Below are 26,444 nucleotides of genomic sequence, written 5' to 3' on the forward strand. Positions count from 1 at the left end.
GGGCTAGTGTTGTTCAGGAATGAGCAGAAGTGGTCCTTCCACCGCTCGAGACAAGAACCCTCATCAGAGAGAAGTGTCCCATCCCTGGATAGGACGGGTCCCAATGCTGGTGTTTTATAATAAAAACAAATATTGATAATATTGCCAACGAAAATACACAGCCACTTTCTAACTAAATTTTACAACAATGAAAAAGAAAACCCTAATGAGCAAAATGCTTAGCATGTCATAAGATATTTCTTCACCAGTCTTAGAAAATGTCCCTTGTTGCTGCATTCTCGAACTGAGGCTGGAATTCAGCTCCAGATTTTTGGGCCAGTGTGACGGATGCTGAAACCCGCTCTCGACGTCGGACGAATTTCGCACGAAAAGTCTGAACGATGAGTAGTAGGATAATTATGAAAATGAGAATTAGTTGCAAAAATACCGGAAAAAATTTACAGGTAAATTACTATATTGATAATCGTAACAAATACTAGAGATAGAAATTAAATGAAGTTGGTCCAAAGATTGGTCCAAAGAAAAGATTCCTGAAGTCCCATATATGTGTCTAACTGAAGTTCTGAAATCAAAATTAAAAAGAATTCTCATTGCTTTATTGTGACGTATTTGGAGAGATTTGAAAACACGAAAAGGTAGATACCCAAACCGAAATGCAATAAAGAAAATATGGGTGACGAAAGAATAATAAATAGATTTTAGAATAGCTTTAGGAAAGAAATGACGAAGACAAGTTAGCTTGCCAATATTTCGGGAAATTTTTAACGACAGATGTTATATAAAATCGTATTTTGTTCCTCAAGCTTTGTTTGTAGGCTGTATTTTGTGTTGCTGTTGCCCACAGACTTTTTACAATAAATCTTATCTTATTACAGTCGGTCTTTGTGGGTGTTTTCTTTTTATGCTTGATCAGTACAACTACTTTCTTATAAAAAAGAAAAAGAAACCCCCGTAAGTTTTCTTTAGCAAGCTTGGCAGATCTCCATTTTCTTACCTATTACAGTCAATTATTTATAAACTGTTAATGACGATCTGCTGACTGTTTGTTTATCTGCTGATGACGATCACTCATGTATGTGGAACTTGTTATCCAGAACTTTTTGTATGTTTTTCACTGTATAATAAAAGGACTTATCCCTTTTTGAACTTTTACTTTATTCGTCATAAAAATGAAGGGTGGTCTTACAAAAAGAAGCCACAGATATTTATTGTATTTGATTATCACATTTGTAGGTTTAAAAGAAACTTAAAATTTGAATAACCTTTTTTTTCCTGAGAGAAAAACACTTGAATGGAAGCAAACTCCAATTTTTTTTCCTATTACTGTATTTTTTCCCGATTTCAGACAGTAAGTCGAAGTGACCCGTACCCTTCCGAAGTGGGTGCCATGGTTAACCTAGTGATGAAAGAACTGGATTATTCCAATGGATATCGTTTGGTGTGGCAATCCAAAGTTGGACCTGTCCCTTGGTTGGAACCAGCAACAGACAAGGCTATAGAAGCTCTAGTGAAACGGGGAAGGAAGCATTTGTTGTTAGTTCCTATAGCTTTTACGTCTGATCATATTAAAACTCTACATGAATTAGATATCGAATATGGAGATGAGCTGGCTAAAAAGGTTTGTATTTATTTATCTGCTTTAGTGATAGATTGATAGATTTAATTAGATTGATAGTTTTAGAATTGATAGATTTATTGGTGATTTCTTGGAGAATGCAAAAAGACATGTAGAAAACATCTTGCAATCGTGGACGTTGAACGAGGCTAGCAATATATAATATTCTATTTATAACTGTCTTCCGAACCAAAATCTACATAAGATGCTAATAACGTAAAGTTGCATGCAAGGCTAAATTAAGCTGATTTGGGGTTCATTGGCTATAGCTGTGAAGGAATTTTCTTTGTAGAGTGTACTTGCTTGTACTAATCTTGAATTTTAATAAGGACTACCAAAATATTAAATTAATTGTCTGCTACTTAATTTTGTTAAAATTTATTATGATGTAATATAATCATTATTATAGTTAATCATTATTAAATTCTAAATTAAGCATATAACTACCTTAAACAACGATGATTTATTGAAAGTGGACCTCATACTTTTGCTCCAATTATGCCAAAACTGGGCTACGTAGCCCCTGTAAAAGGGCTTCGTCTTGATGACACCCTATAGTATCAGTCTCAATCAGTCTTGATTGAGAGTTCATACTGTAAACACCTCTTTTGGATATAATCTGGATACAATCCCATCATACAGTAAGACTCAATTGTGCTTTTCTATGGACTTCTCACAATCAACCTTGAACTTGGATTGTTTAGTTGTTTGATTTCCCTACGGACTTTTATTGAAAATAGTTTCAGAATCGGAACTTGGATTATTTTACAGCTATTATTTGTGTATAAATTCCCTTGGGATTTATGAATTAACACCCGCATTTGGAAGGAAATTTATTTTGGACTTATTAATTAGTTGTATTACCAGTAAAATTGTATACTGAATATGACAGGAACCAGAGCTACTTATATCTGCCCTGGATGCGAGAGGCCGTATGGGAAAGGTGTGATGATTCAGAGCTCGAAATGCCTTTTATGGTTCTATCCCCCCTTCTGTGCTGGAACCGCACCCGTATTACGGCAAGAAAACCCCAACTGGAAATGCAGCACATGTGTTATGGCTGTTGTAATTGAGCACTCTGAGGCTGATACTCCTACACACTGTGTCATTAACCTCAACAATATGTTTTCCCCGCCTTGGGAGTATCTACCCCCTCAAAATTGTCCCAATAGTTGCGAGACTTATGTATCAAAAGACAATTTAATCCTGCAACTTGGAAAAAGATCTACAGCATGGAAGTAAAACTTGAATCTCAAGCCCGATCCCTGTCGATGAGACAGACCGAAATCGACACTCTGAATTTACAGCTATTTGAAAAAAGTTGTGACGTTGTCCTAAAATTGCTGAAGGACTAGGAATTAACGAAAGGCGAGAAACTACGAAAAAGTATTTCGCAGTTTTGCTCATATTGCTAGTAATTTAAAATGTCGCATTAATCCTTCAGCGCCTTTTAAGTATTTCGACCGATTGTCATGTTTTAATCGTTTTAACCGTGATGCAGTATTCGATTGTAGTATGCCAAGCCATAGCCAGCCAGACTGTTTATGGGACCAATGCTTCAAGCAATAATTCTAGACCCGAGTCGGTGCCAAAAAACTTGTCGAGACGAGGGGCCAACAGCTGAACCAATGAAATCCGCCTTTTCGGTTCCCCTCCTCAAAATCGCACCCACAACAGCCTTTTTTAATACCAACACCGCGTTACTGGATCCCTTCTTCGCGGTCACCACGGGCCAGACGGGCTCAGCGTATCCCTCCGGTTCCCCTATGAACTCTCCCCCTCCCTCCCTCCCCACCAACCCTTCCCGAATCCCTAGATCTATCCTTCCTAAAATATCAGCCTCCCGCGTTTACAGTAGTAACAGGTTTTCGCCATTAGAAGAAAATGTCTGCCCAAGGACTAGGGTGAAAACCAAGTTTAAAGAATACTCTTCTGACATTTTTGCTCTGCCTATTTTTTGTATAGTAATGCGGAAAGTGTAAGTACGGATAAGGTTATTGAGCTGGAGAATTTAGCTCAAGTAATTGGAGCCCCAATAGTAGCAGTAACAGAGGTTCATAGGCAAAATCCAGATCTACTCAGTTTGTCCGGTTATAATAAAATGAGAAAGTTACGTCCAGATGACCACTGGTTTGGAAAAAAGGGAGGACGTCTTGGGATTTATATTAATAAGAAAATTCTTGCTTTTCAGATAGAGGTACCTGTGCTTGATGATTACGATGAGGTTCTTTGGGTATTTTCGAACCCCAAACGCCTGCCCTCCCATTGTAATGGTATTGCTGTGCGTGTTTTTTGTTATTCGCCAGGACAAGATGTCAGTTGTCAAAAAGCTTTCCGGGAAAAGCTTCAATTAAGCACTGACCACATACAGGATAAATACCCCACGGGTAGTATGTTCCTGCTTGGTGACGCTAATGAACTATGACTTGAGTCTTTGGAAGCAGGATTAGGTCTAAAACAGTTGGTTGATGGCCCAACAACAAAGGGTGATATGGCTCTGCACCGCATAGCTACTAACACGTCTCAATTCTATAGGTAACGCTCCCCAGGCCCTCCGATAGGAGTAAGCTACCACTTTTGTACCCATGAGCTACATACCACAAGCAAAGTCTGGGTCATACACACTACAGAAACAACTACAAGTCGGCCAATCACAAAAAGCGGATTGTTTGGTTTCGGCAAGGGGCTCACGACTGAAAAATAGGGCGGCATAATTTTTACGGCTAATGCTGATGAAATGGCCCCTACTTTTCAAGAAAAAACTTTTCGGCAAGTACCATTTCTATTTTCCAGAAAAAGTGAGCAAACGTTTTTCAGCAGATTTTCCACACGTTACAAAAGAAATCAAAGCACTAAGAAGGAAAATGAGAAAGCTTTTCAGGAAAAAAAAAACATTAAGAAGCTACTACCCTGAATAATAAAATAAGAGAAACGACCCGCCAGGCAGCGGCGTTGTACTACCAAAAGGAAGTATCTCATTTATTGGATTGTAAGCCTGGACAGTGGTACAAAAGGATAAAGCAAATGACAGGCAAAATCGCAAACTGGATTGGATATTGGCTACGATGAGCCGAGCCAGACAAAGAAACTGCAGATTGCCTACACACTCAGCTGGCAGCAATTGTTCAATCACTTCCACCTCTAAACTTGGAGGATATTCCGCATCCATCTCCTGGTCTGATGGATTTCCCAATCATCACAGAATCGCAAGTTTGCCTCAAACTGATGAAACTGAAGAGGACCAGTATTACACCACGCGATATTTCTGTTGATCTCATTAAGGCCTTTCCTGAATTTTTGAGTGCTCCGTTAACTTTAATATTCAGCAAGATTATAATGTCAGTCCAGTATCCGCAAAATTGGAAAAAGGGATTCATAACCTCTATTCCCAAAAGAGGATCACCCTGTGATTTTACTGGTGTGCGGCCTATTACGATGACATCAATTTTTAGCAAGATCTATGAAAGTTTCATCACTGGGTGGCTGAAAACTTTTATTCTGCATAAAATTGACCCTCAATAATTCCGTAATATTCCCAAGAGTTCTACAAGCCATTACTTAGTTAGTTTGCTTGATAAGATTTTAAAGCATCTAGATTAACCGGAACGCTGGGTCAACTTCATCGCGATTGACCTTAAGAAAGCATTTTATTTGATCTACCATAGAACCCTTAGCCGCAAGCTATTGACAAATTTTAATGTCGATGCACCTTTTGAGGGTCAATTTTATTCTGCATAAAACTGACCCTCAACAATTCGGTAATATTCCCAAGAGTTCTTCAAGCCATTACTTAATTAGTTTGCTTAATAAGGTTTTAAAGCATCTAGATGAACCGGAACACTGGGTCAACTTCATCATGATTGACCTTAAGACAGCATTTGATTTGATCTACCATAGAACTCATAGCCGCAAGCTAGTGACAAATTTAAATGTCGATGCATATTTTGAGGGTCAATTTTATTCTGCATAAAACTGACCCTCAGCAATTCGGTAATATTCCCAAGAGTTCTACTAGCCATTACTTAGTTAGTTTGCTTAATAAGATTTTAAAGCATCTAGATGAACCGGAACGCTGGGTCAACCTCATCGCGATTGACCTTAGGAAAACATTTGATTTATCATAGAACCCTTAGCCGCAAGCTATTGACAAATTTTAATGTCGATGCATATTTGGTAAGAATAGTTGCAAATTTTCTTTCAGGTAGAAGTAAAATAAAACTAGGTACACACCAGCCTATTCTGATCCCCAGCCAATCTACTGTGGAGTTCCTCAGGGAACAATTTTAGGCCCTCTACTTTTTTGGTCATGGTAAATGAGGAAAAATGATGAGTCGGATCGCTTTAACTTCGTTGATGACCTATCCGTTCTGCAGCTAGGTGAAAAGAGTGTTTCAAGTAAGGCAGACGGAATAATGGCGAGTTTATCATGCCAAGCTGAGGAGGGCAAAATGATCGTCAATCATGAAAAATCACTTGTATTAACTTTTTCTTTTCTGAGGGACAGGTCATCTCTTGCTTTAAATAATGTTTCAGGCATCATGGATATCAAACTTGGAAATATATCTCATGCATGACTTGAAGTGGAAAAAACAGACACAGGAGATAATCAAACGGACAAACCTAGCTATCCTATCTTTAAAACTCCTTGCTTGTCATGGTGTTCCAAACCCCCACCAATTACGTTTTTTTTTTTTACTTTTGTCCGACCGCTGGTAGAATATGCTAGTCCCGTTTGGCATTCAGGTCTGACTTTGGACCAGAAAGACCGCCTAGAAAGGATCCAATACCGAGCTATTCTGGTAGTATCTAAATCTCCCGAAGTTTTTTATCGCTCCCTTTTAAAACAATTTTCACTTACAACTCTTTCAACACGCCGTGATGAATTGTGTTTTAAATTTGGTGTCGGTATTTTGGAAAATCCCCGGCTTCGTGAAATCCTCCCCTCTGAGCATCTCCCTTCGCGCCAAAGGAATCCACGAAATGTAACTTAACCGGTACCAAAAATTCAGCTGGTATCAGCAGGGTATATGCGGTACGTAAGTAGTTTTGTTCCCTCGTTCGTCCAGATTTTTAATTCTGCACCCCTTCGTCAATAATTGTATATATTTATTTTTAGTTCATCATTCTTTTTGTTCCTTTGACTCTGTTTGACTGTTTAATTTGAATCTGTGATATTTCAAATCAATGTATAATTTTGTATGACGATGCCTATGGCTGTGATTTTCATATATTTTATATGTTTAGTGTTTTTTACGACAAGAACTGCTACTGATCGGCATGACCGTGCAAGGCGTTTGAAAATTTTAATCTTTTTATTTTTTAATTATATTATTAGTATGGAAAATGCAAATTTTGATTTTATTTTTCCCTCAAAATTGTTCCATCAGTATGTGATGACGTGGTGTTTCCACTTTGGAAACACCAGTTAAAAAAAACAAAATACCTCTTACGTATCAAGTGAAGGTGTAAAACAGTGGCGTTAATTGGGGAAGGGGTCCTCCCCCTAGATTTTGAAAATGCCTTGTTATTTCTGTTTCATAGATGTTTTCTATTTTAGCTATGTGCTATAGTTAAGTAGTGAAACTGGCTAATTGGCAGTTTCTATTTGTCATCCTCCTTATTCGTTCTTCCATAGCTATTAAATGGCATTGTTAATTTTCGATGGCCTTGTTTAGACATGTCCCTTCTGGCTCACTCTTGTTTTTAAACGTCTAAATTCGTCCCTTGTCGGTGTTTTTTTTTTTTTTTTTTGGTAACCCTTTTCCCGACTGGAATTTGATCTCTGAGTGTCGCAAACTTTGGATTTTTTTTTTGCGGTGAAAATGCGAAACAAAAATGAAAAAACTTATGTGCAAGAAACTGGCAAATATGTGTGCGCTCAAAGTCTCGGACTAGTGGAAAGGCATTTTCTATCTGGCTGATAGGATATGCCTTTTGCCAGGGCATTTGTAAAAAGTAAAAGCTGATTTTAAAATCATTTTCTACTCGAGGAATTTTGTTAATTTCCCTATTCATTCATTTCTTTTTTCTAGGTCTAGTCACCATAAAATGTATATATCAGTAAATATAAAAAGCATTTTTGTTATAATATATGAATTTTTTTTCATGGTTGTATTTGTGTTAACAAGTTTTTTTTTCTATACTTTTATGTTGTTTTTGTATGCTTTACTTTTGAATATGGAACTGAGGCGCATCCTCGAATGCCTTCATTAACCAACCAACTGATTTTAATCAAGTAGTCAATATAATTATCACATCGTATCAGTATCATTAAACAAAAACAGTTGTGTTTTTTGGCGAGTAGGGTTTTTTCATGTTTCAATTGGTGTTGACTAAATTAGTGCATATTTTGCTTTTGTAGGTGGGAGTAGAGACATATCGTCGAGTGCCTTCATTAAACGATCATCCGATTTTCATTAAGTCAATCGCAGATGTTGTTTCGAAGCATTTAAAAGATGGAAAAAGAATCTCAAATCATTTGCTTCTAAGATGTCCTATGTGCGAAAATCCAAAGTGCGGACAGACCAAAAATTGGATGAAAATGCAAGCAGCTAAAGCTTAAGAAAGTAGCTACAGTAGCCATTACGTCTAAATGTCATATCTGACATTTTAACTTCTAAAATCACCAATAAATCGGTTGCTACGTTTTTATCAAAAGGGGCAGTGTAAATCAGAAGGATTAAAGTTTGATTAAATAAAAACTGCGCTACAATTTTCGACAATTATCTCAGCATGGTAAAATGTCAAGTGTCAGCAAGTTTAAGTGTCAAGCAAGATCTTTACTAGTGCCGCGATGATAATTGTAAAGTTATTAGGGTCTTGCCAGTGCCTCTGTATGCTTATTTCTGCTTTCGCGGAATGTGTCCGATAGGCCAAAAATTGCAAAATATTCTTTTGATATGTAACTGCGCTACAGTTTTCGATAATTATCTCAGCACGTCAAAATGTCAAGTGTTAGCTAGTTAAAATGTCAAGCAGGATCTTTACCAGTGCCACGAAGATAATTGCAAAGTTATTAGGGCCTTACCATTGCCTTTGTATATGTGTTTTTTTTTGGCGATTTTTTTTTTGCACTCAGGGAACGTGTCTCATAGGCTGAAAATTGCATAATATCCTTTTGATGTCATTTCAAATTTAAATGAAGCACCTAGGAAAAAATGGTAAGAGTACCCAAAGAATTTTGGGGCTGAAGGGACTGTGTTATGACATAGAAGCTCTTCTCCTTTCCTATGTTAGCTACTCTACAATTTTGGTATTTGTTCTGTAGTGTATATAATGTTTGGTATAGGTTTAGTTTAGTATTGCCGTAACATATCAGGAAACTAACTACATTTTAGTGCATTTTTGACATTTTAAAGGTTGTTTAAATCAATACTGGATAGAGTTAAAGCACGAACATTTAAATACAAAATGATTACCCCTTTTTGTTTCCTAAAATACTTTATGCTCCCAAAGTGAGCTATATAGCTCCTAGGAGTCCTGGAGTGGGCTCCATGACTATTTTCCTTGAATTTCCCGATGAACATTTACCTGATTGCAACTAATAATTAGGAATATCAGCTTGTATTAACTTTAGGCCAAATTTTATTAAACTTTTGTTTTCAGCAAAAACGAATTCATAATTTTCATTTTTTTTTTTTCCAACGAAATTCTCCTATTGAATTGCTTGAAACACGAAAAGATGAACCCAGCAAAAGTTTTGCAAACGCCATTTTGTTCTGCGTAAAAATTATGAAACTATCGGACCTTTTCCTCTTCCCCGCTCATTGGTTTCGGACACGGTAACATAATTTTTTAGATTTGCATTTGAAAGTGATTGAAGCAGTAGATTTAGCGTAACATTTTATGCACATGTGCAAAATTTTTGTTGATTATTATAAGGCAGTGGTATTGGAGAGCTAATGAGTCGTCAGCTGCTCTGATTATCAGTCGAGAAAGAAAGGAATGATCAAGATGCTTAGTTTATTTTGTGTTTTTACATCGGTTCATGCGCTTTTGGTTTTACACTTTTTGGGAAATAAATAAATTATTATTATTTCGTGTTCTAGCACAGACTTTTTGTTCCTCAAGTATTTGACTAAGTTTGATATAAATTTGAAGGATAAAGATTATAGCATGCTTTTGGAATCATGCCGCAAATAAAGCCCCATAGAATTCCTTGCACGGGTGTTATATATGGGGGGAGACCCTCCTTCAATATTTCTGGACACTCCGTAAAAACCATTGAGTGAGTAAATCGCGGCGAGAAGCGTTGCAATTTGTTTTACGTCGCCGAAATTTTCTATTCGGTTAAATGAAAACGACGAAAATACTGATATGAAATCTACCAAAATCCTGGTCGGGAAATGTAGTGGTTTACCGACTCATGGCTATGATTTTAAAGATGGCGCTACAACTCTTTCTTTGGTCAAATACATACTGAGGAGACATGACATCTTTCAAAAATCTGCTCTTGGTTGGTAAATGGGGGGGGGGGGGGGTTTACAAACTGGAAATAATTGGCGAAAACCTAATTTGTTAAGAACTAGTACCAGTTATTTGCAAGGAGGCGAGGTCCTAGTCACGTGCAACAACAGGTCAGATGGTTAGTGGATTATGAGCTGTGGGCGGCAAATACAGCAATGCCCTGGTGGATGCTCTGGTGGGTTCTACAGATTACAGTCTGCGTTTGAGTTTCAAACTTAACAAATTTCGTCTGTTGTATGATTGAATGACTGATCCCAAGTGCAAAAGAACTAATTATTGAAAGGAATTAGATATGTCGAGTCTAATAACGAATAGAGTTAAAGTAATGTGCTTAGGGTTCATGAATATATTCGGCAATACTACAGTAAATGTCACAATGCCATTTTTTGCAAAAACAATGAGCCTCAATACATTTTAGCTGCCGAGAAACTTGTTTACAATCCGTTGGCTGCATCAGCAAAGAAAAATCTAATTGGCCGCTCATTCCAACAGAAAGAAAGGTAAGACATATCAACTTAATTTCTCCGTTGCCCATCGACCAGTTGGTAGACTGTACAGCCTGCAAAATTCTACTTGGAATAGAAACCAACTTTATTTATCTTCTGTGGCTCTTCTGCAGGAGACATGCTAGAACAAAACGAAAGACATTTATAGATTGCCAATTTTATGCTCTTTTTTCAGTTTTGTTCGCGTTAGTAGTAAGTATCTATTGAATTTGCTCGGGGGTATAGCGATTACCATGCTATTCTATGTTCCTTCCATTGTTATTCTATGGGACCTCTACACGTGATTAAACACGTCATGAAACTACGTGCTATTTGCTTATGTCCTGTTGGTACCATTCCAAACGAGTGGGGATTCCCCGCCTGTTCCTAAACATTGCAAAAAAAGATAGCAGTATGAACGGGGGTTTCCCCGCACAAATTTGTTTCAACTCCAAGTTTTTTTCAACCAGAGTGTTTTTTTTCGAGCTGACACCTGTTTTTTAGGCAGCCAATCAGAGACAACCAACATATTTACTCCTCTCTCTCTCTCTCAGACAATTTTTTTTGTTGTTGCTAGCTCAGTTTCATTGTGGCAGTGAGAGTGTTAACACATGAAAAAATGTTCCATACATGTCCACAATGTATGTAAACACTGGGGAGCTGCACAATGATTGATGAGCTTGATGAAAAGTGTAGATTATGCAAGCCCGGTAAATTGCATAGAGGATATGCTGTACGAATTAAAGGTAGTAATTCCTGTCTTGAAGAGGCGTGTGACTCTCATCCTAGAAGCCACTTATGTTCCAATTGCCATTATGATAAATGTAATCAGTGGGAGAATACATATCCCGGTATGATTGGAAAGAATCCTAAGCGTGATTTTAGTTTATTGCTAAGAGATTAGTATCGTAGTGGTTTTAGATTGTTCTGGGAGGAGGAAACGGGTCAACGATTCAACTGCTGGAACAACAAAAGAATTTGGTTTCTACGTCATCGTTGTAAAGACAATGACTACTATGATTATAAGCCCACTGATTTTTATTTGGCTGTGACGGAATGTGATTCGCTGCTTGAGGACACTATTTGTGACATTACTTCAAATAAACAAATTGAAACATGTGAATTCTATAGAATGAGTGAGAATAGTATAATTGACTATACAAAGAGATATGACAGAAGTGAAGTTACACTCTATTGTAGAAAACGTGACCCTGACATTGCACTACATCAGGATCAGTACCCTGTGAATTCAGATAATTTACCTGCACTAGTTGTTATTGACAAATACCTATACCTAGTAGAAGATGAAATCAAAAGAGTAAAAAAGTCGTTTTATCATGTATATAAATTCTTATTAATAAACAATTTCACATACATTTTTAGAAGATTTTATTCGTAGGGCACTAAAATCAATATTAAATATGCTTGTAAGTATATTTTCCAATAGAAAGTCGTTCAATTAGGGCAAGTCAACGTAGAAAGTAAGAAACGATTTGTAAGAAGAGACACAACATCTAAGCCTGAAAAAGAGGACTAAATGGAAATCACAAGCTTTATCCATTAGATCCTGTACTTTACGCAGATTTTGTATTATGGTTTTCCCCCGGCTCTCAGTAAAGTTGCTGATGTACGGTGTGTAGAATTTAAACGATAGGCCAAGAGGATCAAAAAAATCAATGTTCTTCGCTGTTTGAAAGATGAAGAGCCAATGACCGGTCTTCAAAGTCGACGGACTGCTATTAACAATGATTAAGGTATTGTTAAGACTTGGAACTTTCTCAATGAAGTCCAAGGGTATGCAATAGGACTTGTGCTGGGACATGTCTGGATCCATATTAAATACGTTGATTATTTGGTTTGTGTTCATGGTGTTAAGTCTAGTAGAACACTGCCGTCGGGAGTAATTTCCCAATAGGTTTCAAATTGACTCAGTGATATTAGCGTGATACTCTTAGTCAAAGCATCGGAAAATGTACACTCTAAACGTACATTTCCTGTTCGTACTAAGCTCGTATCCTGAGTCCCTTACAGGTCCAAAACAATTAACCGAGGATCTCTTTAAAACATTGAATCGGTTATTCCATTTTCAAATAGTTGAGAGTCATGATCTAGGGATTGCATGGTCAACTCGTACAGAGTTCTATAGGATTTTTTGTCAAATGATAGAGTGTACAATGGAATACCATTCACTTTGCACACAAGGCTAGATAGACCGAAAAAATTAAAATCATGGGGAGATTCAGTCCAGGATCCAACAGCACTGCCACTCTTCACAAAGGCCAAAGCCAATTTTGATGTGATTTCTCCATTGATAAATGATGAATCGCTATAGCTACGAGAGCCGGTGGCAATGTGACGTTGATTAGTGATCGTATGGGGGACAAAAAGTTTAATGTTGTTGCCATTGGCGCTTAGCTTTTCCACTGCTATTGCAACAGAGCTCATAACTTGTTGTTTTCGGACGTGGAGAATTACCGATGTGATAATGACATTTGCATCGGGTGCTGCAGGAAGTGTTTTTCTCAAAGTGAAATTCGATGGGGCCATCTGTAACTTTATGTCAATCTTGAGATTAGGGGGTAGCCATTGATTTTATCTAAATCATGAATAAAAGCCGTCGTATTTTTCAATGTACAATATCTTGAAATTAAGAGTCGAATAGTTCGTATCAATCGTTCGGCCAATGCAGCCTTTATAGGACTATGAATATGATAGAGAAGTGTACTATATTTTACCAGTACTTTTGCAGCATGGAGGTTAACAAATTCACTACCACGATCCGTTTGAATTTTTTTATATGAATCCTGTTCGAGAATACTTTCAATGGCCTGAGCAACTTCAAAGCCTCTCTTTGATCGCAATGGAATGGCATATGCATAGCGACTAAAAACACTGATTGCAAGTAGAATGTACTTGTACGGTGTATTGTGACGTCGTTGAACCTCATCTAGAGTCAGGAGATCTGCTTGCATTATATGCAGTGGATAAAAGGCTTTAGTTTTTCGATATTGATTGGCACGAAGTCTATGATTTCTATGCAGAGTGTAACTTGATTCATTTTGTAGATAGTCTTGTACGCTTTTAGTGTGAACACCAGTGACCATCAAAAGAGTGGTGGGCGAACTTACACTCCCCATCTCACCAATATTTTCATAAGCACCTTTCAGAACTTCAACCATTTTGAACGTAAACACGTTATGTAACGTCCACTACCCTTTTGTATACTGGCGGTTGGTGGTGGTGGTGGTGGTGGTGATGACGTTGACTTGATACGTCTTCGCTTTTGTCTAGCTATCAGTGGTGTGCTAGTTTTTTCCAAAATTGATTTAAAAACTTCTTCTTCTTCATATTTTAATGGTGGTGGTGGTGGTGTTGACAATGATGCATGTTCCTTTAATTTTTTTAGAATTTGGTTATTGCTAATAAGACTTTTGGGGAAGTTTAATGTATTTAGAAAGCTGTATAGATGAGCGTCAAATGATAATAGTCCTTTACGATTTGTAACCATATCATACATTAAATCAAGTAGATTATAGCTCTTGCCCTGAATTATAATCCCTTTCCCATTGCTCTCAACTTGAATATGATCTTGACCACTTTCCACGAGATAGGTTAGGAGTCGTTTACTTTGTTCACGATATGAAACGGTTATTAGATTTCCGATTTTAAAAACAAACTAATACAATTACTCCTTCTTTGATTGTGTCCCAACAGCAGACACTTGAGAAGATGATTCTTTTTTGTGATCAGCAGCAGCAGTGACCTTCACACGATAGGACTTATGTTTGTCCACTCGGCGAAGTACATCTTGAAGTAAAAGCAGTTTTTTATCATCCTCAATACTCTCGTTGTCAAGAAATTTACTCAGATTGTTCTCAAAGTGTTCCACTGGTGAGAGAGCGAGTTCTATTGGAGTCAATTTATAGGGTTTTGCCATTCTCTAGAGAAAACTGTTTACAAGTCCTGCAATTATCGGCAGTAAAAGTGTGAAAAAGCTACCGCCCGCCTGAAGAAGTCGTTTCTTTTGTAAATTATTTACGATCTTTTTAGAAGCCCCTGTACGTACAATTGAACGATGCTGCTTTGCCCTCTGCTGAACTTCATCTGGCAGTTGAACATTACCCTCGGTCAAATTTAAACAAAGTTCAGATATTAGATTAATGAAATCATTGTCAATACCATGTTTGAGTATGGCTTTCCTAAGCGAGGGTTTTGAAGTGCGTAGAACCGAAAACAGATGTCTATTTTCATGTAGTGTCTTCAGTGCCAAGATACCTAATAGGTCTTTTTAGTGTTCACCGGGAGGTATGCAGTAATTTCATGGTCAAAAATATCTGTGACAACACGCAAATCCTCGGGTTTATTTTGATTAAGATCTACTAGGATATAACCGTGGGGTTTATTAGTTGTCTGATTGTATGTTGAGAGCAGAAATCTGGGAATGCCTTTGGGGATCTGCTTATAATGGGTCAGGCGGAATGTGGAATCTCTTGTCACGCCTCATACAAGATCATAGGTACATCTCAAATAAAACGTTTACATGCATTTGCGCTGACAAAAGGAGTCATTTAGAGCCTGAGTAGTAAAAATCTGTTCGTGGTGAGCGCGACCGGGTAATAATTGCAACATTTCCTGGGACTATTCTTCAGTAGATTCAGCCAGAACGTCAATGATAAGCCAAGAGTTTGGTTCAATAATGCCGAAAACATCAAGTCCCAGTATGAATTGTATCTGCACCAATCCCATGGTGGTGGTGGCAGCAATTGCTTTTATTTTACCATATGACTCCTGCCAAATACTGTAACAATAGTAGATTTTTTTCGGCTTTTCCACAAACATTATATTGCAATTTTCAATTATTTTAATTAAGAGTGTTGTTTTGCCTAACAATGAGGGTCCTCATAGAAACGATCTGTATGGTGTTTTAAATTGATACATGTTCCCTTCATTAGTTAACTTGAACAGCAAACTGTAGACCATAGTTGTCTAATGACTAAATAATTTCCCTACTACTACTACTACTACTCCGTTCAAGAATAATAAGAAGAAGAAGAAGACGAATAAATAATAATATTTTCTTTTATTATATGCATAAAAAAGTAACAATACTTAAAAAAAAATACTACATTGAAAAAAAGCACATTAAACTTGAAAAAAAAAATACAACATTTACATAGGCACAGAGAGAGAAAAAAAACACTTAAATAAATACACTTTGTTTTGTTTATTTATTTATAGAAAAAAAATACAACATTTATTAGAATAAAGCACTTAAAATAATATCACTTTTTTTTAATGCAACATGTACAAAAGCACAAAAAAAAATTTGCTCTAAGCCCAAAAAAAAGATAACTTTGGTAGTGGCTGGCGGTGCGCCCCCCGCTGGTGGCCGCCCCCCCCCGGGCCGCGAGCCCCCCCCCCCCCCAAAGGCCGCGAGACCCCCCCCCCCCTTCCAAAGGTTTAGGAAAAAAAAATTTACTGGACTTTATTCAAACCGAGACTTTCCCTATGGATAACACATTCGGCCCGGTATGAAGTTAAATAGTGCCCAAGGGGGAGGGTAGTCACACCGTCTTGACAAACATAGACCTTGTCGGAGATGGTACTCATGGCAATTTTTTCTACATTTACAGTAAAGTTCCTGTAGTTGAGGGAACGAAGTGCCAACAATTTGGCTCGTGGAATTGTATTTTCAACAATACAATTCCTATAGATGTCCATGTTGAAATTCTTATCCACAAAGCGCGTGGGTACTCCATTGCAACGTTTCTTTATTTCTTCTTCGTGTGTCTGAATAAAGTACACTTTCAGATTTACAAACACACCACGGGAAATGATGTCACTTCCCGTTTCAGATTTCAAAAATAAAAGCTGATTTGGCGCCCGACGTTTCACTAGCTCTGGGTATAGCCCACTCCAATTGGTGTAGTCCATCTTTGAGCTGATAATTTCACCGTGCGCCAAATCTTCAATTAGGTTTCGTTTTTTTACTTTTATCGATAGAGAATCCACGTCCCCGTACCAGACCTCTAGTTGCCCCTTTTACTGCCCCAGTACCATAGCCGAATTGTAGTAGAATTACAACATGAGTTTTTTAGAGATTTACAAAATCACACTGCCTGCAGCAATATTTTTATTCAGGACAATGCGTCTTTTTTTCCTATTCAATAGTACCATGTCCGGGCCAATGATTGTGAAGGAAGTGTAATTTGGATCGGCAATAATTCAAGCATATTGTTCGGGATTGGTCACGATGTCACAACGATTTCTATTGCGAACACTCTCACACATTTTGCCGAGAGCTGAATTCAAAATGAGCTTATAAATTTCTTTTTCGGCTATCGTTTGCGCTTCAGAACGTTCCTTGACAAAAGTGTCAACAAACGTTTTTAGATATGGTTTTTGACTAAACTGGAGCGCTCTGTGAACCTTTATACGTTGAAACCGTTGTTGCACATCCATTTTAAAGCCACATGATGTACAACAATATTTTTTTTCGGCAGAAGGTCAGCAATAAGTTTTTGTTTTGAAGGTGACCAATGCAATCCGTCCACCTCGACTAAGCGCCTATTGCGGGGGGCTCAAAGATTCCCTAGTCACAGGTCTATTGATGCACGGGAAAACAAAATCCTTTACTGAATCGTGAAGCTCAACTGGTATCTCCCCATCAATATCAAAAAACCATCCAACCGGTCCATTCTCCTCAACACTGTTGCCAATGTTGGGGAAATGGGGAGCTTGAGGGTCATTGAGTCATTTATAGTCACCGCAAGGTAGCGCATAATGAGACATGGTCGAGGGGTAGAGAGAATTCATATCAAGGAAAACCGCATCCGATTTTGTCCCCGTCTTCTCTCTAGCTGGTTCAGTTTCCAATATACGATCCCCGTGAAAAACAAATCCATCCATCTATTGACCTATTGATGAACAGATGCTGATCAATATCTGGGATTATCCCGATTTTTCCCCACTAATATTTAGGATAATGTCCATCACCAGATGAGGAGATGAAAAATAATAGCCAAAATCAAGATTAAATTCCCCATAGATTTTGTCCGTATTTTTACACATAATGTCTAACAAAATTAACACATGACTCGACAAATACAGCTTGCAGTAGTCAAACCCGTTTTTACACCCTCCCACTGCCTAAAATGTTTTAGCAAAACTTTAGTCCTTGGGGGTACACCTACGGTCATGTAAACTGTCATAAAAAGATTCAATCGAAGGAAAAGTTTTCTTTGCGAATCTCGACATGGAACAGTAATAATCATAAGGATAGATGCCCTTGACCTTCAAAAAATCATATAAATCATTTGGAAATTGTTGCTTGAGAAGGGGAAAGCGTTGCAGCCGTCATCGTTTTTCTGCACTTGAATTAATTCGCTCAATGATTTAGGGAAAAAACCGTAGGAATCTAAAAAGCGAATTTTATTCGTGTACCCAACGTCGGCTTCAACAAGTTTCCACATAAATTCCAAAACAAGCAACTTTTCCGATGATTTAGGAATGATTTTGTAGGAAAAGCTGTCTATCACCCATGCATTATCCACTGTTCCATTTCTTTGAAGACGTGCCAATGCTGGTAGCACATACTTCAGATCTGAGTTAGAGTTATATATAAAAACTGGAAGAAAGATTTGCTGTTTAATTTTCAAATTACATGATTTGTGAGCCCACCCCCGAAAGTTACTTTTTTCCCGTTGAATCGGGGTCAATAAGGTGATTGTGATCCTGGACTGCGTCTTTTGGGCAAGAACACCTATACAAACCCAGCAAATTTTCCCCTTTTCTAGTGCCAGTTGCTCCTTATCTGATAATGTCATTGGGTAGTTGGTGTGACGCAATCGTGAAATTGCGCCGTTTGCCGTTTTTATTAAAGATATTAATAACTTTTCCATACTACCCTCCTCATCCAAAGCCAAAAAAACTTCGTACTGCATTTTATTATTGGAATTGCGACGGGCATGCGCGTACGAACACGCAACTAGTTTGTTTTCCTTGACTATATTTGGCCTTGATGGATTTGATACCTCCACCAGTCTTGATTCACAGTCCAAAGACACTTTATCAACTTGTAGCAGGGAATTTTGGAAATTTTTAAATTGTAAAGTATATTTGCCTTCTGCCGGCATTTCTATTCGTTGATTCCCATGAATTTTGCAATGCCCCTTGTGATCTGAGAATGTTCGCTCAGATCTAAATGAGGAAAGGCACATGGGGTAATAGAGACTTTCTTCTTTGTTCTTGCCTTGGGATAGGAGTCGACTTATTGCTGTAACGGGGAAAAAATTACTCTAGGAATTTACATCTTTGGGAATCTCGTAAATAACCAATACCAAATTTTTAACATTTTCCACCATCGGCTTCCTAACTTAATACAAAACCCCTTTTTTATTTGTTTTTTCCCCATCTATAAATGCTGTGTCATGCTGAAGAACAACCACCCCGAACCCAAGATTTTCATTTGCTTTTTCAAATATGGTTATTTCTTTCAAGGACACCGGCTATTTCCCCTCTTAACAATCAAAATTTACTTTAGGGAAACTTTCTCCACCGTTACGAGCAAGTCCGTCGAGATTTTTTATTGTTGAATCTTGTTTTAATGTTGTATGGGCTGCTGCTAAAAATGCATATTTAAAGCATTGCAGCCCCGTGTCAAAATCAAAACCTTGAACTACTCTTGTAGCCGACAAATCTGGGAGGCATTTTATTCGTCGACCACCCCCTGCCCCCCTAGAAATAAAGTTTTTTTTAAATTTACCTATATTCCGATCCATGCGATCAATGTGTAAATTTGTGGATACACCTCTTCTCTCATTAAAAGCTTCAATTGTCGAAATATATTCATTCACGCATTTGAAAAAATTTGTCTCAATTTTGTGTTTACGAGGGTAAAAATTCTGGTTGCATGTTGAAAAATGAAAATAAAAAATTTTCCCAGATGTCCCCTTTTATAAACAAATTATTTGATTTACTGATGATTTAATCCCCCCTTGACCCCCCCATTTCTGAATTTGAATCTCAATTTGTGCTCGAATTCTGTCGATGTAGCTATGGAGAACATTCACGGGGTCTGTTAAAATAATGCCCTCGTCAACCCCGTTTTCCTCGGGGGGGGGGGTTAAAATCTACCCTGTATGTTTGTAAGTGACCTAGAGCAGATTCTAACAAATAAAATTCACGTAATTCCGGGGACGTGACACTACTAGTACTAGCTATATCATTAAGCGGAATGGTGGGGGGGGGGGGCGACAGAGAATTGTCAATAGCATCACCCCCAGTCTGTTCAATTACATTGGTTGGAGATGGCACGAGGTCCCCTAGTACATATTCCAAGGTGTTTGGGGACAATTGATCGAGCCAACCTGTATTGTCCTGTGCTGGAATTTCGTTATGAGGACCCAGTTCAGTTGCACTAGTAACATCTCCTAAATGCTCACGCATAAAACTATCTGCCCACTCCGGATCCTCAAGCATGTCAATACATGGGCGCCCATATGGGGGGGCAGGGGGGGCTCTTGCCCCCCCCCTGGCTGAATGATGCTGCCTTATTTTTATATTTTGGTTCTGAGATTTCTATTATATAGCATTAAAAGTAGCAATTAGACGTAGTTTGCCCCCCCCTGGAATTCAGCGTATGGGCGCCCATGTGTCAATCTCACAATTTAAGTCGTCTAGGCTAGCCATTTCCCCAAAAACATTATTAAAGAAACCTCTATGCCATTCCATATTATCCAGAACTAATGTAGGTTCATCACTGAACTCCGTTGGTGGTGATAGAATTGGTCCAGTAAATGCTGGTCCAGTAAATGCTCCAGTAAGTGATGTCTCATCACTCAATGGTGGTGCTATATCATTAATCTGTAGAAAAAAGGTTTTATTTTCTATGTGAAATTATCATTATTTCATAGTTCATTATTTCAAGTTGAAATATCATGTTCATTTCTAGTCGTATGTTAACCTGAATATTTAACACGTACCATTTTTCAACACCAGCCTCCCCTCATAAAACTCAATTCTTCCTCCTAGAATTATTTAAACTAAATAGTTAACCCCCCCCACCCCCGCCGCAGAAAGTTCAGAAAGACACAATAGCCTTATCTGTAGTGAAGCATTTTTCTACTCGTAAAATAATTTTTAAAACTAAAAAGTTACCCCCTCCTCCCTCAGAAAGTTCAGAAAAACACAATGGTCTTATCTGTAGTGAAGCATTTTTCTGCTCCTATGTGTCCCGATTATTACCCGCTAACCATTTTTTCACTCCAATCCACACACATCCACGGCCGACTATAATTATTGAAACTAAAAAGTTACCCCCTCCCCCCTTAGCCTGTTCTGAAAAACACACGAGCCTTTTATTTCGTGTCGCAGGTTTATAGTGGTACTCAAATTTTTTTAAACTAAAAAGTAACCCCCACCTCCCTCAGAAAGTTCAGAAAGACACAATAGCCTTATCTGTAGTGAAGCATTTTTCTACTCGTATGTTTCCCGAATATTTAACACGTACCATTTTTCCATACCCTCCAACAAAACCCAATTCCTCCTATAATTATTTAAACTAAGAAGTTACCCCCCCCTCTCTCAGAAAGTTCAGAAAGACACAAGAGCCTTATCTGTAGTGAAGCTTTTTTCTAATCGTAAACCAATTTTTAAAACTAAAAAGTTACCCCCTCCTCTCTCAGAAAGTTCAGAAAAACACCATATCCTTATCTGTAGTGAAGTACTTTTCTACTAGTATGTTTCCCGGATATTTAACGCGTATCATTTTTCCATACCATCCAACAAAACCCAAGTCCTCCTAGCATTTTTTAAACTAAAAAGTTTCCCCCTCCTCCCTCAGAAAGTTCAGAAAAACACAATAGCCTAATCTATAGTGAAGCGTCTTTCTAGTAATAAACAAATTTTTTAACTAAAAAGTTACCCCCTCCTCCCTCAGAACGTACAGAAAGACACAATAGCCTTATCTGTAGTGAAGCATTTTTCTACTCGTATGTTCCCCGAATATATAACACGTACCATTTTTCCATACCATCCAACAAAACCAAATTCCTCCTAGAATTATTTAAACTAAAAAGTTACTCCCTCCTCAACCAGAAAGTTCACAAAAACACAATAGCCATATCTGTAGTGAAGCATTTTTCTACTCGTAAACTAATTTTTAAAACTTAAAAGTAACCCCCTCCTCCCTCAGAAAGTTCAGAAAGACACAATAGCCTTATCTGTAGTGAAGCATTTTTCTACTCGTAAACTAATTTTTAAAACTAAAAAGTTACCCCCCTCCTCCCTCAGAAAGTTCAGAAAGACACAATAGCCTTATCTGTAGTTAAGCATTTTTCTACTCATATGTTTCACGAATATTTAACACATACCATTTTTCAAAATCATCCAACAAAACACAAGTCCTCCTAGAATTATTTAAACCAAAAAGTTACTCCCTCCTCCCTCAGATCCTTCAGAAAAAAACAAAATCAATACCTGTAGTGAAGCATTTTATTATTCGTAAAAAAATTTTTAAAAATAAAAAGTTACCCCCCTCCTCCCTCAGAAAGTTCAGAAAGACGCAAAAGAGTGCTTTCTTTGCTAATAAAAAAAATGCACTATATTCAGCTATCTCTGAGGGGGATAGAGAAATTTAAAACAATGGTTGGGGGTGGGGGGAGATTAACATTTTAATATCTCTGACATACACTTTTACGATGTTGAAAAATGTCGAAACGACTAATTCATTAACCTATAGAAAAAGGTTTTATTTTCTATGTGAAATAACCATTATTTTATAAAGTTAAAAAAAACATGTTCATTTTTCCACCCCATCCTCAAAAATCAATTTCTCTTAGAATTATTTAAACTAAATACTTGCCTCCACCCCCCTCCCAAAGAAATTTAAGAAAGACGAAAAATAGTGCTCTCTTTGCTAATAAAAAAATGTATGATAGAAATCTCCATCTGAGGGGAATAGATAAATTTAACACAATGGTCGGGGGTGGAGGGGAGATTAAAGTTTTAATATCTCAGACATAAACTTTTACGATGTTGAAAAATGACGAAAAGAAAATACTTAAAAAAAAACAAAAAAAGTTGGATAGAAATAGGTAGAAGCTAGAGGTGAAAATACTCACATTTACAAATTCAGACTGCTGTTGAGTACCGTCCGTTTATGGCATAGATGTGGTGGCGATGTCACTGGCTTGTACAGGTGAGCCAGTGGGGCTCCCCATCATGTGAGCAACCATCCATTCTCTTTTCAGCTTTCTACCTGGCTGCATAGGAGTTGGCACTGGTGAGTTTTGAGCAGGCAGCGTCGGTCTGGAATGGATGTGAGTGGCCCCCAATGGGCCGCCTATCTCCACTTGTTGTATTGGAGCAACACCGTTAGTCTTAGCTCTCTTTTCCAGGGGAGGGTAATTGTAGGAATCCTCTTCCTTAAAAAGAAGGCAAAATTTAGCATGGAAAAAAACAATTCCCTTTTTACAGAAGAAAAAATTATTCTGCACAAAGAATCCCCTCTAACCATACGGAATCAGGGGACAGAGTCTCGCTCAAATCCCGTAAAGCTCTTTTAAAAGATACAAGAATTACTTATTTAACACAAAAATTTCGTTTTTAACGGATACCAAGTAAAGAAAAACCGTGTTAGAATTGATTCATTGCCCTCTTCCCTGTCATATATTTTTATAAAAGCCTCTTAATCATCTGTGAAATCCATTTGCTTTCATCAAATACAATTGAAAAATATATGTCTAATTTGGTCAAAAAACAAACTCTTTTGTCAATGAGTCTTGAATCGCACATATCCGTCTTTTTTTTGTTTTTCTTAATCCCGATAAGACGCATGCCAAATGTTGTTTTGGAATCATCCCCTCTTTGGTAACAGGTTGAACACAGATGGTTTTATTTAGAGCGGAAAAAAGACAGTACATTTTAAACACATGATTGGGAAGGGATATGTTTGAATGAAAAAGAACTAAAACTACAGAATTATGCTCCTAACAGAGCAATGGAAAAGGGAGTTTTTTGTTTTACATAATAGAAAAAAGCGTGCTTTGCCGTTTCTATCAAGTACACGCATCATATTTTAAGCTTTGTGTTGTTGGAGGGGGGCTAAGTCCCCCTGAAATTTGAATTTACTAGTAAAACGATTTTTTTTTTTTTGGAAATAAAGAATGAAAGTGTACTCACATTGAAAATAGAAATATCCATTGTTTCAGAGTTAATAAAATCCAGTGTACTATGCTCGATATGCTAATAGATAATGAAGACTAAATTCCAAAGCATGAACATTTTATACGGGGTTTCAATGACGAATTGTTAAGCAATTCTCTGATTGGCTGCCTAAAAAACAGGTGTCAGCTCGAAAAAAAACCAGTCCGGTTGAAAAAAAACTTGGTGTTAAAAAAAATCTGCCCGGGGAATCCCCCGTTCATACTGCTATCTTTATTTGCAATGTTTAGGAACAGGCGGGGAATCCCCACTCGTTTGGAATGGTACCAACAGGACATAAGCAAATAGCACGTAGTATTATGACGTGTTTAATCACGTGTAGAGGACCCATAGAATAACAATGGAAGGAACATAGAATAGCATGGTAATTGCTATACCCCCGAGCAAATTCAATAGATACTTACTCGCGTTTTTGATAATTAATCCTCAGCCTACCCCTAATGATGTAATTCAATTTTCTTATCCAATATTCAGCATAATCACTCAGTCTAAACTGGATATCTTCGAGTTCACCAGAGTAACGGGTTTTACAACAGATCAGTCGATTGAAAGAACCACACACAAATATATTTTTAGGGCTATACATTTTTGCATCAGGGGTGGGGGGTGCATTGGCATGGTAACGACTATTGTATTGGAAAGGAGCACAGAATAAAAAATCTGTTATACAATTTTAATTTTATGTTTGTCTTGTATATAGCACAAGGCCTTATTTAAGGAGAGGGGTTTGACCCCAACCCCCCCCCCCAAAAAAAAATGTCTTAACTCATAAAAACGTACTAAAAATGCTTATAAGCAAATTTTTTATGCATATTTTTTATCAATCTCACCCCAAACAAAAATACTGGCTACAGCCTTGATATAGCGTAAGGCCATAAAAAGGGGGAGGCTGCGGATGAATTGGCAAGACGTAAACAAAACTTGAAATAATAAGCATAAAATAAGCAATCTAAAATAGTCTCTTTTTCTGTTCCTTTCAAGTCTCCTTCAAGAGACCCACTATCAAGAGCGTAGAATTAGCAATCTAATAACGTCTCTCCTTTTGTTCAAGCATGTCTCCTTCCGGAAAACTGCTATGCTTAAGCTTTATCTTCTCTTACGCTGCTATAACGTAATCAGTACCTGCATCGGTTGGTAATTTGAAGAATGCTTTGTGAAGTAGTCGAAGCACTTACTAAATATTTAAAATTTATTTATAGATTGTCATTATTTTGGTCTTTGAGAAGGCTCTCGTATCCGATTAGTAAAGAAAATGAGTTAATGCTGTTCATGCTCTCCTATTATACATCTGTTATTTACAATTCTTTATTTGCATGTCCATTTTTACCGTATACTTTTTGAATGGGAACAAGGTACGTTCGTATTCTGTATAATTGTATGTCGCTCTACGCCAATGTATATGCATCCACGGCTGGTTGTATTGCAGCCTAAAGGCTTTTGTTTCAAAATGGGCTATATCTGAGATCTTATTTGTAATATAGGCTACATATAAAATTGTTTTCTCTGGACGACTGTTTTACCGGCTGACACACAATAGTTCAAGAAGAAGCTGTTTGATTTTCTTGAATTTTAGTATGATGATTATTAACAATCAGGGTCAGCTTGGATTTGAAGGTGAGCCTTCTATCTCTACACTTGGCGAAGGGAGGAGGTTTAGTGAGTCGAAGATGGGTAGTGGAAATGTCGACAATAGAGTTTTAAAGTGTACTTGTTTTATTTCTGATGTTCTTTTTTTTACATTTTGACGTCTCTCTGCAGGAATCCAGCCGTTTCCAACAACAACAAAAAATACTCGATTGGCTATTTTCGATAAAGGTCAGTTATTTTAGTTAGTTACATTAAAAGACGATCCTTGGAATAACAAACCATTGCATACATTGGACATAGTTAGCTACTTGATTGTTTGAGGTTCGTCTCATAAAGTTCTAAAACATAAAGTTTCACTATAACGACATATATTGTTGTAACCCACTATTATGACGTAATTTATCATTTTGTGTGTGATATATAAAGAATCGATATAGTTCATCATAAATGATGGTAGTCGAGTAGTTATTAATAGATGTTTTGTTTAGACTTTAACTATACAATCAAACAGTTCATGGTAACGAACTGTATAGTAAGAACGACTCGTCTCAATAGTAACCGAAACTCTAAAAAACGGAATTTTAATATCAATAGATATATCAAAAGAATTGAATTTTTATGTTGATTTTAAGTATATAAGTTTCATCAAGTTCACTTTTACATATCAAAAGTTACGAGCCTGAGAAAATTTGCAAGATTTTCAAAATAAAGAGAAAAACACCCCCTAAAAATCATAGAATCTTAATGAAAATCACACCATCAGATTCAGCGTATTAGAGACCCTGACTGGTGATGTTTCAAGATCCTATCTGCAAAAATGTAGAATTATGTATTTTTTGCTTGAAGAAAGATGACGTATACGTGTTTATTTGTTTACCTTTTTTATTTTTACCAGGGGTGATCGTATCGACCCAACGGTCCTAGAATTTTGCAAGAGGGCTCATTTGAACAGAAATTGAAATTTCTAGTGCCTACCTTAATACAAAAAAAACAAAATTATTTAAAAATAGAATCACTTTTTACAAAAAAAAATTGCATTTTTGATGTTTTTAATGCTACATTCTTTT

General features: G+C 37.3%; 1 pseudogene across 1 annotated transcript in view; it reads left to right on the forward strand.

Annotated features, from left to right (window-relative positions):
* The window catches only part of LOC148954066 (ferrochelatase, mitochondrial-like), a 133,505-nt pseudogene extending 123,891 nt beyond the window's left edge, over positions 1-9,614 (forward strand). Inside the window, exons 6-7 of the transcript XR_016141501.1 lie at positions 1,346-1,618; positions 7,977-9,614. The product of XR_016141501.1 is annotated as a ferrochelatase, mitochondrial-like (transcript). The remainder of the gene's footprint in view (positions 1-1,345; positions 1,619-7,976) is intronic.
* Positions 9,615-26,444: the final 16,830 nt, after the last annotated feature.

This window comes from Artemia sp. Qi Xiang Cuo, chromosome 3 (assembly GCF_049724085.1).
Source record: "Artemia sp. Qi Xiang Cuo chromosome 3, ASM4972408v1, whole genome shotgun sequence".
In the NCBI taxonomy this organism is placed as follows: Eukaryota; Metazoa; Arthropoda; class Branchiopoda; order Anostraca; family Artemiidae; genus Artemia; species Artemia sp. Qi Xiang Cuo.